Genomic DNA, 18,529 nt, shown 5'->3' with positions numbered 1-18,529 from the left:
TAGGATAATTATGTAAATCTATTACATTTAGCCAGATGCTCCCTAACTAACCAGTTTTCCTTTCAAATTTCTTCAAACTTGTTACTAGTTATAACCAGTGTTACCGAATTCTAATTACATTGGACCCAGTTGCAATACAAAATGAATTTAAATTAGGACACCAATTTAGTCGAAGCATTAACATTCACGAAGTAAATGCTAGCTTTTGTTACGTTCCAGTATTTCGTCCATAACTTTCCTTTTCTTTCGTTCGCCTCGTGCAAGCAAAATACCCTTGTGTGAAGCGAAATCGACAGCATCTGTATAAATCTCGTACAGCTTATGAGGTGAACGAAGAACGTCTTTTCTCTTTCTCTTTCTATTCCTGGTCGAATAACAATAGCCACTTGAGCCTGTCGCTTTTGTCAGAATTCCAGGAGGAAAAATAGCTGTTGAATAATGTAACAGCAACTCCGCTGTGTAGTGAAAATGGACGGCCGGTTTTCCGTTTATCGAATCGTCATTGCATTCGGGATGGTTTGTTCTTGGTCAATTTTTTCAGCGTTTTCGAATCATACTTTGCACGCCATGACGTTTACGAGCGTCCATTCGAAGTAGAGCATTTAACGGTTGTGAAATTTGTCGACCAATTTCCGGTAATAGTCCCCAGTTGAATTATTGGAATAATGGAAATTCGATCGAGTCATTTTTCTTTTAAGAGCAAAGATTTTTCTTTTGTATCGTATTCTCGTAGATATAATTTTTGATATTAAAGATATGATCTGAATAGTGATAGATTAATTTGCTAATTAATTTAATTAATTTAATTGGTTTGTGATAGTTTTGCGATAATGAATTTCGGAAATTCAAACTTGTTTGTCTTATCGGATCTCAGAAGACATTTTACATTTCCAGTCGTTTTAATGAAATATACCTTTAATTATTGGAAAGTATGTATATTGTGACCTATATTTTATAAATTGGATACGCAAACATGGTAGAACATCGATTACTTGGATAAACTGAGGATAAGTTGGTCTTTGGGTAATCGCTAATTAGCGCACCTGTTTCGCTATTGGGGTGAAATTTCCGAGGGGTGGCAAAGTAAAATAAGATATTCGATAAAATAAATTTTAATATATATTAAATAGCAAGCAGACTGTATATAATTAACCGATATTTACTTCGCTACTTTCCTAATTTATTATAATTTGAGACATAAAGTTCCTGTAATCTATCTTTGCTTTTATGCAAACGATTGCTGTACACCTGATGTGCGAAGACATTTTCTTATACAACTGATAACAACAACAAGTTATTTTCGATAACAAATTCCTTCGGTTTATCCTCTATATTTTTTATCAGACAGGATTATATTTATGATAATCACAGTATTTTTCACTTATTACTTATCTATTAGGATTTTTGTATCTATCACTGCAAATATTTTAGTGTAAGTTAAAAGGAACGAGCGATACGAACGAGGTTTGTAGACCAATTACATACCAGTTTACTTTCTATCCTAACCTAACCCACTGTACTTTATACTACCAAATGTCTGCACGGTATCGATTTTTCTACAACATGGTGCGATCGTACACGTTGTAAGTTGCAACGAGATAATGGCTATCTAACCGGATGACCGACTATAGAGTGTCAAAGGACTTCTTTTTTTTTCTTACAAACCAAACACACGATAGGTAGAGGTATCGTCTTTCTTGAGAACACGTCATGAACACATGTCGTACCGTGGAAAAATTCACGGCCTGTCTGGTTACGATTGCAAAGTAACACGATTATAAAGAGGTCTCTGTATGCATATCGAAAAGCAAAGTTCAGTTACTAATTTTACCGTTCCATGATAGACCGCGATCAGTCACACGTCCGAGAAAATAGTAAAGCTGACAGGGAACCAACTGTACGATACTATCTGTAGAATGTAAATTACGTTGTTGCCGGCTTTAATAATACTTTCAAACTGTACACATCATAATCGTGGAGTTTACTAATGAGAATTTGTGAATCGATTGATTAAAGAATTTGTCTGATAATTAGTTTCCCATGGTTAATCGTTTGTTTCACTTTTATTAACTCTCGTGAAATAACGTTCTTTTTCTTTACCAGAGAATATTACACATTCTTTCCTATGTTGTAGATTGAGTTAAAAAATCAAGTTCAAATTTTGGGAAGAAGATCTAATAAAGGTTTGTAACGTCCGAAAACAGACTAAGACAGAGTTTTAAGACGTATCTGATTCAAGTAAAGTCGGCAGATACGCAGAAAAATACAAGGAAAGAACGGCAACACATCCAAACCAGCTGGCTGCTGAAGCGAGCAAAATTCTCATAGAAAAAAGACTAAAAAGAAAACACGCCAGTGACCTCACGAAAGAAATAAAATAGTCAAACTCCAAGATGGTATTCCGCTCGGTGTAGCCATTCACATGTTATTTAGCAATTAAGCTAGAAAAATTTATGTCCAGCTGGACAAATTGTACAGTACAAATTAAATAATAAAAAAAAAAATCTGATTTAAGAAACAAATACAAAATCGAACTGAATGAACATTAACAAAGATTTTTACGCTAAATTAAGCACATCTTGTTTGACACAATTATTTAATATATATATATTTATTTTTATTCCTCTTCTTAGAACCTTACCGAACAGCGAATGTTGTTCGTATTTTAAAAATTAGAAAGTTTATTTCAATGTACATACTCGTGGAACTAATCTTCGTCTGGGATTTGTTTACCTCAACGAAGGAAGTATCAGTGTCGAACTCTCGTCGAGAATGGAAAACACGATTCATTGATTCCGCGACTAGAAATCGAACGGAACTGAAAATCGTGGAACGATAATGGAAAGAGAGGGGGGAATCAATCGATTATCTTGACAGCTCGACGCTACTTATAATTCCGAGCCGCGCTTCCGCTGGAAATACGTGTCGGAAATTACACCTTCCGCGTGTTACGACCAACTCGCTAATACACGCGGATAATTAGAGAAGCGAGAATCGTCAGAATGAATGAACGCAGCACGTGGAAATTACGAAGCAGACAATGAACGCAATTCGAGGCGCGAAATCATTGGCAAGGCCACCACGTGGTTCTTACCAGTCATCATTTCACGTGAGAACGCGTCGTTCATAAAGCAAAGAAGAGAAGTTACGACTAGTTTCTTCTCAGACGATTGCGATCTCAAATGAAAAGTGAGAAGATCTTTAATTAAGAAGTTGGAATTACCTTAAACCTTTCTTCTTTCTAAACGGTTGTTTAAGTAAATTTACAGAAATTTAATTTTGAAAAGTCTCTTACGTAAATTGGAAATTTCTTCGTATGGAATTTTTGCATATTTTATATAGAAAATTTGATTGTATTTGTTGAGGCGGATTATATGGAAAATTTCTTCTGATTTAACCGTACGCCAAAGAGTTAAATTGAAACTTATCTCAATTATTTACGAGTATTATTGCTTGATTGTAGAATAATATATAATTATTACAAAAATATAACTATATAAATTATATGTTTGCTACGTCATTGTTTATACTAATTGAAGGCGTACAACATTTCGTTAACTTCGGGAAAAACGTGTTGAACGAAATCAGAAGCAGCTGCGCCACTTGGTACGGTAACAGGTTATTCGATAATGCTTTCGTCTTTAAGGACGCAATTTTGTTGCGGCAATTTATCGAAATGATTGTTTTCGAATATCTTTCACTCGTAGTATTTATGCCTGTCTCAATTCTGACAGAAAGTCTTGTTCAGCTGTCTCAGAATAAATTGAAGTTATGCCCAAACTGATTTTTCACTTAATAAACTTACACAGGGCCGCAATCTCTTTGCAAGATCGCTGAGAAGTATCAGTGTTTAAATCAAGATTACGTAAAAATGTCGTTAAATAAGTGAAATAAATGTTATGTAAGTTTCCTGTTCTAATTCGAGTGAGATGCAAAATACAACTTATTATTAGTAGAGTTGCCAGAGCAAGATGAAGAATTAAGGGATGCAGATTCATTACGACGAAGAACAGAGACGCGTGTATTCGTGCTACTGTGAAATAATATGAATTACATTCTTATAACTTTGTTTAGATTGTAAAGTACATAAAATTTTATCAGTTTTTGATTGCTGAAAAAGATCACATTCATATCGTATATTTTAACAATGTTTAATTTGATTATTATATTTGTATGTAGCATGAAAGAAATATAATTATAACGAAGAATTAATGTTATTTAGAAACATGTTATACCCTGGTAATGATGCTGAAGAAAAAGCAATTTTTTCCGATATTATAATATCGAAGTAGTAGATAAATGTCACGTGGCAATTATTCGTTTATCTTAACATTATTACACATAAATTTATGTATCGTAAAAGAGAAAGCAATTAATTAAGGTTATCTTCGGGATGACACCTGTAAATTCTTTAGAAAGTATTTATGTAATACGTAGGTATCAAAATTGCCTTGGCGTATTAAGAATTGTGTTTTAATAAATGAAAATTGCTATAAAATATCAAACGTTTCCGTTTAGAATAAATTATGGACATTGATAAAATATTAATTCATTATTTCGTAGTTGCTCCATCCACTCATTAAGTTACACGATAAAGCTATTTATAACACCAAGTATCGTATCGTAATACGATAGAACTTTTCATTTTCTGCTTGTGTATATATTTTATTTTATTAAATATTTTCTTATTTTAAAACTCTCTTTTCTCTATTGGTAACGAGTAACGACTTTACGTTCATCTAACCCTTTTGTTATTTACTTAACCTGATAACGGAGTTATTCTTTGACAAAACATTTCCACAATTACAGAATTAACAGTTGATTAAGATAAATTAATTCCAGGTAAGTCGATTTTAATTCTTAAAAATATAAATACACAGAACTGATTACGACAAAATAAAAAATAAGAGATGTAAATGCAAATAAAGAAATTGTTATCTAAAAGACTGGGAATTCGAGTGACGAGTTAATTTCTACGATTAACAGGTTAAGAAAGTAGCTAATTTAATAAAGAAACTGGGCATCACCGACCGTAAATCGGCAGAAAGAATTCTTTTCGACCGCGATCGGACACGATGTTGCCTGTTCTCCAGATTTTTCGTGTCCCTCTTTTCTTCGTGGGCCTGGTGGGTTCGTGGATACCAAGGCAACACAGACGCACCAACAAGTCACGAATAGTGCGTGCATTCGTATTCCAGCTGTTCGGTTGCTTAAATTTACGACCTTCGTCCTTTTCTCGTTTCCTGGAATTTCCGAGGTACGCGGCTCAAGAGTTGCAGATACAGTACAACTAAAATAATGTTCCGGGTGAAAAATATTTTTTTTCTGTTTGCCAAATTAACGCGAATCCGACATGGCAAGGTGAAAAAAATGGACACTAATGATATGGAACCGTCGGACCCGTAATTATAAAGTAATCAAGTAGATAAAACGCTCGATATCATTAAGACAATGTATCAAATAAGAGTGGTTCGGTACGAGAATAAAAATTTTCTTCCTCTTGAAATGCCGATGGACTTTATTTGAATTTTCTATTGTTGGGACAACAACGAGTTTATGCGTTTTCTCATGAGAATGTATTCAAATAAGAAATCTAAACCGTTCCTTCTAGTATCACAAAGACCGCGATTGTTGTATAAAATATTATCGTTTTGCTCGTCTTTCTCCCATCAAACCGACGACATATATATCACAATATAACCACCTCTCGTCTCTATAATTTACACATCACTTTCCAAACTCTATTAAGCGCCAATCAATCAACATCACCATCCTCTCTCAACCCCGTCGACTCCTCTGTCTCACCATCCACACACTCTTAATCTACAAACAGGATACAAACACCTAAATCAAGCTACTAAACAACCATTTCCATTCGGTATCGTTGGTATGCATAGAAAGAGAAGTTAGTGGGCTCGGAAAGAGTATAATCACAAAACGAGTCGTAACCCTGGTGTATTGCGATTCGTCGTGCCACGTAATTGCAAAGTCGGTTTACGCAATTGCGGTACGCAGCAGAAACAGAATATCGAATTGTTGATCGCGACACGCGATTTCCATGCGTCATCTGCGCATCGTGGTATCCGAGACAGTCCCGAGTTCTACTTCTTTTCCCCTGCTGGTTTCAAGCTCACCTGCCACGGAGAAATGCCTGCCGGTTAATTGCAGATCGCACGAGCCTGTTCTTCTGCGAAGTCGGCCGATTTTCGAGACGAGCGAAGAGGTCCTTGCTCGCGCGCAAAAAGAAAAAAAAATGGCCTGACCCGGTCATTAGCGGCACGGGCAAACAGTTTCCTTTTGGGCCGGCCGCAAGATCATTAGGAAGGATTTAGGCCAAGAAAAAGAAAAGGATTACATTCCACGGTCGCGCAACAAAGGGCTTGAATTCGAAAACGTTCGCCTAGCGTCTTCAAAAATTTTTCTTTGTTACGTCGCCGGTCTCTGTGAACCAGCCGCTGCTACCGAGCAAGGTTAACGATATTCCAATTAGAGTTTCGTTGTTACACGTCGGGCACGCTCGAGGAAGCATGGGAAAACGCATGTTAAATTCTCTTTCTCTTTCTTCCTTTTTCTTTCTGTCTCTTGGTTCTTCTTGTTTTTTTTTCTCTTTCTTTTGTTCTCTCTTTCTCTTTGTTTTTCCTTGGCGCGATGCAGATCGACCTATTTGCCGTTTCTTCCCGCTTTTCTTCCCTGCCGTTTAATGTCTCGAATCCGTGTTTCTCTTCTCACGAACACCGTGTCGCGTTTTGTGCTTCGAATAATTCATTTTGCGCGCCATGCTGGCCAGCCCTGCGCGCTCTTCAACTCGATTTGTTTGCTACGGGATACCGGCTAGCAAACCGGTCGAGTTAAGGTTGAAACGTAAGTACCGTCTCTTCTGTTCCAAGTCTGCCTCGCTTTTTGCCAATTCTACCCGGTTTACGTTCGGTTATTATTAATCTAGGAATTCGGATACGACGACGCGGCTATATCGCGGTAATGATTTCTTGTCGTGTTGTGAAAAGTTAAATAGTTGAGGGATATGTCAGTTCGATTCATTTAAATACCCAATTGGGGTTAATGTAATTAAAGGAAGCAGGCTTAAAATTTAATACGCCGTTAACCTTTCTAAGACTGTGTAGTGCTATTTGAGAATACATATGGAGTTTCTGCACCGTTGACCACTTCAGGAACAGTGATTGTAATGTTACACGCGAACCGAGGATATCTATGCAAATTTATATTTTCACGACAAAGAACGAAGCTATGAAACTTAACTTCGTTTCATTGGCTAAATGTTACTAGTTATGAGTACTTTAAATTTTACAGGATACTTTGTATATTTTCGAATGCTATGCTAATTCGGTGTTTGCAACATGAAACGAGACCTATCGATGCGATATGGTGTTAATGTATAAGTGAAATTTGATATTAAAACAAATTCTAAAATACACAACACAATGCTATGTTGGGTAATACTATGAAATATAAGCGTTGGATTGAAATTATCAGAACATTCTAGTGATTCACGAAAAACAGCAGACTAGTGATTTGCAGAATTGTACGTATAAAAGCAGATTAGATAAGTGAGGAAGCAAAATGATGTAATTGCCAGAATTAATGATTTTTAGCATAATGAAAAAATATGATTTCATCTCTTTTTTTAATACTTAACTTTAACTATGTAAATAATTAAAGTACATTATTCTAAAGCTCTGACATTTATCATGGAATTTATCTTTTCCCCCAGGAAAACTTCTTTTGATATTAATTAGAATATTAATTTGACCCTCTGAAAAAGCTGCATATAATAAAAGTTTTATTTGAGGGAATTATTTCATATGTGCTATCTTAGTATCAATGAAAATCAAAGATTATAAAAAATGGGCCGTTCAAATACCAAATGTAGCACAAAAGTTGGTTTTATTTACTCTCTAAGGGAAAATCTAAGACTAATGTAATTATTCCTTCGTACGAAAATCGTAACGCAATCCATATATTAACACAAGCTACTTACTTGGAACGCGGCAAAAAGATTCAACTGTTAAACATTTCCTCTCGTAGTTCTACCTCCGTTTCTCCCGCTTCGTCTATTCAGTTTCAATTAGACGGGCCATTTTCAACTACACAGTAATCAAGCAGCGAGTCTATAGCGAGGAAGTCCAATCGTCTACGTATTTGCCGTTGAAATTAGCGCAAGCGTTTACACTTAACATCTGTTTCTTCTTCCCGATCTGCTTCTTCTCTCCCCGTTACTCAGCTGTCCAGAATCACGAGCAACGAGCGCAAAAAAACTCGAACAATTTCGTACCTGCGAGCATAGAGAAAAAAAGAGATTAAGAGAAGACAGAGCTCGTGCGTACATCGATATTACTATCCCGAAGATTAAAAAACACGATTTTTAAGTGTCTCTGACCTCGTGGTAACCCAATTCGCGAGCGATCGATTTGACCCTTTAAACTTTCATTTCATATACCACAGAGTAAGATGGAATATGGGTAATTCTTTTTATGATAGGAACCAGAGAACTTATTATTAGGCGAAGAGATCGTGACACGTTTAATGTAACGCCGGTAGTTTTGCAATGATTAAATTTTTTTATACGATATTCATTCCTATTTTAATATTTTCATGTTATAAGTTTCTTTGTTTTTTCGTAATTTTATACTAATCCTAGTTTCATAGCTTTCGTTTTGTAATAAAGCTGCGACATAACAATCACAAATATAAATTATAAAATATATTCCTTATAAAATTTATAATTATAACATTTTCTCATCCAAACGAAAACTAAACGCAAGATTCTTCTTACAAGATTCTTGTATATGTCGGAGATGAAAGGACATCGGGGCTTCCCTTTTGGAATGCTGGAAAACCCCCAATATCCTAGTCCAGACTTTTACTATAGCTACACTTAAGTAATAAAAATAAGAAATAGTTTTAATGCTTTAATCCGATTTTATCGGGCTTGGGCTCGAAGTGACATTACGGGTCACTGAACGTAGCCACGGTCACGGAAGGGACGTGTACCTGATAGAGGTATGGAATAATTATATAGCTCTCCTTAAAAACAAAGAGAGGTGGGGAGAAGAATATATAAGGACAGTTCCACTTGGACTGCGGGTGTAAGTTCATTCAGATAAGTTTTACTTGTACGTGGAGTCACACGTGTATCACATCGCATTCGTCATCCCGTTGGCCGTGGATTCGTTATCGAACCTGAATTCGTTGTCATCAACATCTCGACCATTCGATCGCCGCTATTACTTATAGCCTCTTGTAGTGACCACATTTGTACCAATAAATATCAGCTATAAATTTGATTGAAGTAAATTTGAGTGAAGGTTCATCAAACGCGCAAAATTCCAACCTTAACCCGACATATGTATATCATATAAAACTGATTATACACACATATACATATATATAACACTATAACATATCACACATATAACACTAATCTTCTAAATGAAATAAAAATAAAATTGTGTATTATGCGTCAACGACCTCGTCACCGTCGTTCACAAAACTGTAACTTTGGAGAAAGCTGGCCAGATTTAAATGCATCCGAAAAAAGCACCCCAATGATCCTCGCGTGATTCTCAACCCCCTAACGCTGGGGTTCGATTACTGCGAACTTTCTCGTTCGTTGACCTATTCAACTTCCGCCAGTCACATCGGAGGATACGTCGAGTCGCCGCAGGTTTGTCGTCGATGTCTCATAATCCCGGTGATTTTCGAAATCGAAACCGCCGAAAGCGATATCCTAGGCAGAGGTCTGAGCCAATCCTCGATGGAACGAGGAATATTTATCGTGTCGAAGGGCTTTCAGGATGAAAACACCGGTATGGTGGTGGCAGCAGGTGCTTCTGGACAACAAAACGAGCACGAGCTTCGATGGATGAAAGAGAAGAGAAGAAAAGAGAAGAAGAGAGAGAGGAAAAGGAGAGGTAGGCCGAAGGAGAAAAGACACTCTCCGTAGAGGGGGCCGGGAAGGTGGAGAAAGAAGAAGAAATCCTCCCGTGGAGTCCTCGCGATGTGATCCTGTTTAAAGATAATGGCTGCGAGGTAGACGCGTGCCAGCTGGGTAATGCTTTCGGGCCTGATTTTTATTCGTCCCTCCCTCGACCCTCCTGGCCACGCAATCTGGGGGCAGATGGCTCCGCCACCTTACTTCGCTTCTTAAGGCCGATTCACGTGACCAGCAGAAAAGGGAAAAAAGGTGAACGACGTCCCCTTCCATCGGCGTGGCGCGCGTGCGCCTGTAAGTACTTACGCGCTGCTTTTTCTTCGGCTTCGACGCCCGTGTATACATACTTACAACGGTATTGGTGTCTATCAGCGATATCGCGCGGAATATTCATCGCATTCCGTTATTTTTATGCGTCCGGGCGATGATATGCATTGGACGCCTTACCGCGAAAGTATTTTTCCTCTTATACTCTCTTCGCCATTTTGTATACTTCTGGGATCTTCTTGTCGTATTTCTGGCGTTCTAGAGCTAACTTTTGATTGTATAATACGTAGTGGACGATCATTTATTGTCAGTTTAGGTTTTCTAATTAATAGCCTTCATCGGTGAAAATATAGAGTAGAATTTTAAGTAAACTAAAGTTATGTCAATTGAAATTATTGTGAATTTCCAATCTCATTAACGATCGGACGATAGCAATGGGAGATTAAATGGATAATGTTGCTTACTAGCAAAGTAAAGAAAGTATCTAAACGAAGTGTCCTATAATTTATTTTTCTGTGACATTTTAGTATAAACTGCTAATTTGAAAAATAGTTTTACGTAAAATATGCGTTCGCTAACGAAAGAGAAATATTTTTCATATATATAGCGTATATAGCTGAGTAGGCTAAAAGTCAGAAAGAACTCGATATGAACGCCATTTGATGCCTTTGACGTTACAAGATATATAAATGGATTTATGTATAATTGCGTTAAAGATTTTGACACAGTTACATTTGGGAAGCGAGCGTTCACTGATATAAATCCTCGTGCAAAGGTTAAGCGATTAAATCGGAAATAGGAATGTCTCTATCTTCGTTTCGTTTAAAAGTGGAGTTACGAAGATAGAATTGTACTCCTTACGCTTTAGACTCACAAAGATAAAATCCTACTTCTTGCAATGCAGATGATCGTAGGTTTTACAAGAAAATGTTATTAATCCACGATGTAAATCACAATTAAAAGTCGACGTGAAAATTGTTTGATATAACTGTCGTTAAAATTCTACATCGTAATTCAGTTTTCGTGAAATCGAGTCGAAAACTCTTGGAATCCGACTGCAATGCGAAACATTTCATTGCAACGAAAACTTTCTTTCAGTTTTCTGAGGTATAGATCGCTTCAAAGCATCCCGCAACAATGCATCGTGAATCATAACATGATGGTGTGAGTAGAAAACGCAGTCGGAACTTGAAGTATCGGCGACTTTTAAGCGTGGCTTTGTCCTACTGGCGTAACATTTCGCATTCTCCATCAGGCTATTCATCTTTCATTCGTTCGCTTAACTTTCGATGGCTTGATGAATTTAAATGTAAATGCAAATCGATCCAATATCGCGTACAAAGGCAAACGACAGTTGTAAAGTCTCGAGACTCGTGTAAATGGCATTTGGAGGGTTGCTCGTACCATGTAACGGGTGTCTCTCAAGTAAAATACATTGACGACGATCGAAGTCGTAAAATTGGTTAAAGAGGTATCGAAATTAAAAGAATATTACTGTAATAGCCGATCGCTCTAATATCGAATAGCCGATATAAAAATAAGAATAATTAGAAAATAGTTATCCGTAAATTTATTATTTTATGTAGTTGCAATAGTTTTCTATAAATGTGTTTTGTGCACACCTTTTATAGTCGATTTTGGTAATGATAGACGAGTATTATGTGCGTCACGTATCTGTATAATGAAAGAAGGGAAACGACAGAGATCGGCGCAAGAATATAAATAGAATCCCTGATGCCATGGAAGTGGTTCCACCCCATTGTCACAAGCGGTCAGTCAAAACTTCCGATCTTTACGTTCTGTCAAACTTGTTCCTCTTAATGTACGGCTGTTACTTCGCGGATATTCATTGAATTTTAACGAGCTTATTTGCAACCTTTATACACACCTCTAAACAAATAATAACGAAAGAAACAATAATAATACAACATAAAGAGAAAAGCAACAGAAGCAAGCAAAACTGCGCGGTACTTTGGAAGGAGGCCGCTTTCTGGCAATTTTTCACACACCGTAAAAGTCTCAGGAGCGTCGCTAAGTATCAAGAAGTAGCTTGTATTACTTAACAACGTGGCATCGAAGAAAGAAGGACCCGTAGTATGCTATAGATCAGATACATGTATCCTTTCCTACCCTCGTCATCGCCATATGTACCCAGTTTCCTCCCTCTTTCTCTCTTTAACCCCTTCCTACGACGTGTCGGTAAATCGTATCGATATACGCGTGTAGCAGAGACCAGCCTGCAGGTAAACAACACATAAAATCTTACGCACCAATACACATGTGTAACACGGACAAACCTGCACACACACACGCGTACTACACCGCGAGTAAGAGAGAAGATCGATCGCAGGAGAGGCAGGTGCTGAGAGAGCGACAGCTGCGAATTTCGCGATCTTCCTTTATATACCGAAGGAACCGAGAGAGCCTTTAACCCATTCCTTCTCGTCCTAATGGGCCATGGTTTGTAGAGGTTCTTCTACCTTCTGACGCAAACGTCCAATGAATATCGAAGAGAAAGAAGGAAGGGGGACGAAAAGAAGGGAGAACGTATCTGTCGCTTCCATACGGAAGATAAATATTCATCGATCCGCCAGGGGAATAGGATCCTCGTGACGAATCCTATCGACGCGGAGCAGCACGCTTCTGCTGTATCGGGGGTAGTTTATTAAACGGAGGAACTCGTCGTTTCACCATGTAATTTCTATTCTTCTTCGCGGACTTGGAATCTCCTCGTGACGTTTATATGTAGCTTTTTATCGTTATTAACGATTCTATTGCGAGTAACGAACGATTGGACAAGCGACTCCGTAGAAGCTGAGTTATAGTGCTCGAGGGAAATTTAATTCGAATTTTTTATGAGTAGATTGCGGATTTCTATGGATTTATGTGGAATTTAAAAGTCGAAAAATGTACAGTATATTTAGAAGATCAGAACACTATCTGGAGAAATGGAAAGGTTAAGGCAGTCAGTGGTAAAACATCTCCAGGCATGTGCTCGGATGCAAGGAGGTCATGTTGGACAGCTCTTGTGAAGATGTGCGCAGATACAGTTTGTTGGAAAAGAAACTCGCTATGACTCGAAAACAAGTTGAAATAGGGTATATGTTTATATAAACTCTTTTCCTTTATTTTCGTATGCAAAATCTATCGCCGAGGTGGATCCCCGATACTACGGGACACCCCGTATATGTAATTTCTTATTGTTAGCTGTCAGGCAACTTCCGTACGACAAAAAGTCAAGCATTAATTCTGAGTTCAATTTTGAGTACAAATTACGAGCAATTATGGTAAAAAGAAAACGTAAAGAGGGCAAAATTTTGCCTCCTTTTTTGATTCAGCCTTTATGGATCAATTAGCAAAAGTTGTATTTCACACTGTACTTTGTATGAATATTCGTTCGCACGTGTTACGTCCGTGTTTTATTTCCTTTCATTCGGCTTTATTTCTCTTTTTTCTTACGCTCTGTTTTGCAACCAACTTTCTCGCAACACGTGACGATAAACGTCCCATACACGTCGAGTAAACAGGTCCAGAACAGTTGGCGAACAAGTGACCGCGAATGCTGTGTAAATAATCGAGGGTAGGGTTCGACCGTCTTTTTATCACAGTACAGGAAGCGGAGCAGTCGGAAATGACGAAGTAAGAAACTGTGTTTTTAATATTTTTCGTTTCGCTTCCGGTACAAATATTGTACTGTACACTTCGCTGTTTAATTAAGAGTAACGCTAATAACAGCATATAGTAGCACAAGTAAAAAAATTTCAAATTGACTTTTATTGCATACAAGGTCTATATTTCTATTCTTATCGTATAAAACTACGTATTTATGGTTCTATCAGTTTCCCGTCAGAGGGCAATTATTTAGTATTCTCAAAACTGTACATTTTAAAAAGCCACGTAGTTTAAAAGTTTTAAAGTTTAAGTTTTCGCGCCACTATCAATGTCAAGCAGCGACATGTATGCACAAACTTAAAGTATGTAGTCAAAGTATGAGATCTAAGGTTTGAAATTTGAAAAATCACATCTTACGCATTAAAATGGAAGGGAAGGCTTTGGTTCTCGATGGAAAAACTATTCAAAGTAAGATCAAGCAGGATCATTTTCAAGCAAGTTTGATAGGGTCATCAATCATACACACGTGGCCTTTGCTAAGGGTGAATTGAACATTGCATACATTATAGAACATTCTAGCCAACGATATTTTACCAAGTAGGCAATACGTCTATGTTATACTATTTCCTTCGAGTACGACTCTAACAAAGGTAAAGAATAATCATAAACAAAATGAAAAATTAGAGAAGAAAACAGAATAACACTAAAGTACAAAAAAGAAAGCCAAAGAAATATTATTATTTCGAAACCACCTGAGAAAATAACTTCCGAACTTCTTAACCAGCCCACAACATTTTCTCAGGTCAGGTTTTTCCGCCATGATTCGGCTATACCTCGGATGACACGCATTTTTCAAGTCCGCTGGGACCGAATTTGTCTCTCGATTTCCCTAAAATCCGACAACCAGTCGGAAGTACTCTGGATTTGGTTCGATAAATCATACTTGTCGGCGGGATTTTCGTGGAAGGCCACGTGAAAAATGCAGACCAGATGAAAAAAGGGAAGAGAAGACAACTGCGTGCAAATGTAAGAAGGGGCAGGGTGGCAAGTTTGCTCGATGAAAAGAAGAAAAGGAAGAGGAACAAGAGGGAGATCCGGTGATCTCTTTTCTTCTTTCGCCAGCTGGATTAGTCGAAACTCCATAGGAGCTCGAACCCTCCGCTTTTTGCACGAATAACACACAACAGAAAAGCCGGCCTTCCCGGAATTTTTCGCTCGCCTCTCGTCCATCACGACTACGAAAAGTTTCACCTGGATTGTACGACGTTTACTTTTACTTCCTACGTTTGGAACACGAAGCGATGTCATCGTGGAAAAGCGAAGCAGATAAGTGGCCCGGATTCCCCTTACCGAACTGGGCCATCGAATTCCAGGTGCAAACCAACACCATCGAACGCAGGTGTAATCACTAAATGATTTTTTTCATGTCGGTTTTGGCGCCGCGTGTGGAAAGACAGATGAGTTGTGTTATAGCCAGGTCGTCGTTTTGATAGAAAGTCGCCGTTTATCTCTACCAAACGTAATATCAAGATCGTGGCACGTGTTCTCATTTTCAAAACTGCAAAAGTTTTTTATTACAAATATTAGTTGATTATGAATCTTTGGCATGTTTGAAAAAGCGATTTGGTTTTCAACGATATTTAGTTGACTTTTGTTGATTTACTCATACTACTGAAAAGTGTTTTCTTATTGTAGCAGCACCTTCGATCGATACTGTTAATTCACTCAGTTGTAGAATTCTAGTGTTGCAATAAGAGAAAAAGAAAAGTAACATTTTTCAATCGTAGACGATATTCCTTTGATTCTATTCTCTTTACATTTGGATCTGTATCATTCAACTTTGTTGCTACATCAACGCAGGCTTTCCATATCGTGCTTTACTATAATCAATTTAATTTAAATTAATTTATGATTTGACGTAGTTTATTTCACAGTTATGTGATGAATAGATTACACGAACAACCCGACGACCTTGTTCGTGAACCTCGATTATCGCGAATGTATAAAACGATAGGTACAGCTCAATAATGATGCTCAAGCTCGAGATCGCAACAAGAAGAACGAAGATCGACCTTCCATCAGCCTTCAAACTTCGTGTTGCGAATACGCGCGCGTGAAATTAATGAAACATTTCACTTTGATTTTTTGCTCGACGATAAGCTCATTCAACGATCGTAGCCGGTTTATCCGCACACAGAGCTCTCTCTCTTCGCTTCATTTCAGATTTCTTAGATTGGTTCTACCCTCTTTTGTCCAAAATTCGCCGACTCATTGGCGTCTTCGATGTGCAACATTGTTGCAGACGCGTACGGAAACGAGCGAAACAGCTTTCGATGTCCGGAGATGATTCGACAAAAAACCAGCCACCATCAGCTCGCAAAGTTCGAACCATGGTTGGTGGAACTTTGCGATATTATCTGGCTTCGTGTACAGTTCCACGAACCCATTTTTGCTGGTTACGTGATAAACCAGTTTGGATATGGAGAAAGCCAGTGTCTGTTGAACCAATTTGTCACAAATTGACATAAACTTTTATAGCTATCTACAGCTATCTCAGCTGTATATTCATTATGCTTCGTATAAAGGGGGCAAGTATGTTAACTTCGCTAGTAATTATATTTTATTATTATTTTGTTATTAAATCGAAACGTTTTCAAAAATACGAGAAAACCTGTTTTCTTTATTCTTCTTGCGATTACTGTTTCTTTTTTCTATATTTTCTATATTTTTTCTATACACACACACACACACACACACACACACACACACACACACACACACACACACACACACACACACACACATCTCGAATGGACTTTTTTAAGAGTTTGAACCCTCTACATTCAGTGGCTACAAAACGTATTTGCACATAGCCCTATTTCTCAATGAATCGTTTTTTTATCAGCTTCTACACTTCATTTTCGTAATATCAAATTTATTTATAATTATACGAAAGTGCTGCTAAATGATACGAAATCTAATATACTTGGGAAGGGATTACAGGGGAGAAACGAGAAATAAAGTGGCCACGGAAGAAGCTCCATAAATAAAATTCATAATCGTAAAATAAATTCTTCGTGTCGGCATGAATATACGCATAAATCACTAGAATAGAATTATTATACTACTATTATACTAGATTTATTATACTTGAAATATTTGCCACGTATTATTCTATAATCACCTGATCAACAATAAAAGAGAGAGGCAGAGGGAGAGCAATTCATTCTTATAGTCTTTTTTATAGTATAAAATAATCTTCAACCGCTCACAGTTACGACGTTGCAGTAAATTCCGTTATCCTGATTACACTGTGCTTCTCTAATACTAACCGCTCAAGGCTGTTGCCGGTTAATCCTGAAGATTGAAGGATATTAACAGTACAATGATCCATCTTTCCTCTTTGATCCTTCTTTAACATCAATCGTCCTTCTCCATTCAATTGATTAGCTGATTGACAAAGCTCGATTGCTCAAACTGTACGCTTGGCTTGTAAAGCGATGCTTAATACGGACAGCAAAGGGACAAGGATCAAGGATTAAAGAAGGTTGCACGATCTTTTTTAACGAGTCTCGTGTATATCGCATCTAAAATGATACGAGCTCGATTTTTCTGTCTTCGAGCCGTTATCTTTTCGGAAATTGTTGCTCCCTGCAGGGATATCATTCTAATTATGGCTTCCTTAATTGCATACGGTGCTGAATTCGCCGTACATTTCCACGCACGCAAAAGTATGATTCGATCTCCGTATATTCTTTGGCAATGTGGTTGGGTAAGCGTAATTTCGAACAATTTTGTTGCAAGATTACTTTGTGTACTTCTAAATTAGCCATCTCTTTCAGATTGGTATAATTACTTTAGCGAACTTTTGGAACACGATATTTCTTGACTTTCCCTATTTTCATACATGCTTTAGAATATGTAAATGAATTTTTTGATTAAATTTCTTAAAAGAGGTGTATAATTAATTTTGTTTACGCCGTTGGTGCAAGATTTTACGAATACAACGACAATACGAAGTGTTTAAAACATCAAATTATCAAAGTTAGAATTGCAAATATCTGTATGTCTTTTAAAAGTAGCGTCTGCACGTAAATTACTACGATTTCTCCTAGAAAATTGCTAAATCAATAATGCCTCGTTCGGACCTTACTTAATCGATCTCACTTGGATCCAAATTTTCCAACTTACGTGTTACGTGTCGTGTACTCACGTTCCATTCCCATCTGACGACCATTAATTAAACTTAATTTCAAACCAAACACTACCATCGTACACATCGCACTGTGAACGGCGAATTGCACAAAGAAGTCACGCGATTCGTTAAGCCAAACAGTGAAATAAAAATTATGTAGACGCGTCAATACCTATTCGAAAACGTATCTAAATATAATAATTATTACTGGATACCACGGAAACCTACTGTACCAATCACGAATAAGAAAACTTAGATTTCTTGAAATTTCGTAAAATTATAGAACGTTGGCGTAAGAACAGCGATCGGCGAACAAAACAGTAAAGAAATTGTCGAAATTCCCTCTTATCGTAACGATGTTCGAAAAACGAGCAAGAAGTCGATGTTTGAAAAAGAAAAAGGAAGAAAAGAAAAGATTGCAAATGAAATGTTAAACGCGACGTTGATGCTTAATGGATTAAAAATGGGGAGTCGAAGCATTTCATAAATCCTGTACAATCATGCTG

General features: G+C 37.4%; 1 protein-coding gene across 2 annotated transcripts in view; it reads right to left on the bottom strand.

The window, feature by feature from the left end:
* LOC126864179 (transcriptional regulator Myc-2-like) overlaps window positions 1-18,529 on the bottom strand; it is a 214,771-nt gene that overhangs the window by 85,051 nt on the left and 111,191 nt on the right. For both annotated transcript variants that reach the window (XR_007689085.1, XR_007689086.1), the window contains exon 4: window positions 7,997-8,290. The gene's annotated coding sequence lies outside the window, so the exon portion shown is untranslated. The remainder of the gene's footprint in view (window positions 1-7,996; window positions 8,291-18,529) is intronic.

This window comes from Bombus huntii, chromosome 3 (assembly GCF_024542735.1).
Source record: "Bombus huntii isolate Logan2020A chromosome 3, iyBomHunt1.1, whole genome shotgun sequence".
Classification (NCBI taxonomy): Eukaryota; Metazoa; Arthropoda; class Insecta; order Hymenoptera; family Apidae; genus Bombus; species Bombus huntii.
This window is presented reverse-complemented; position numbering and strand designations above follow the sequence as displayed.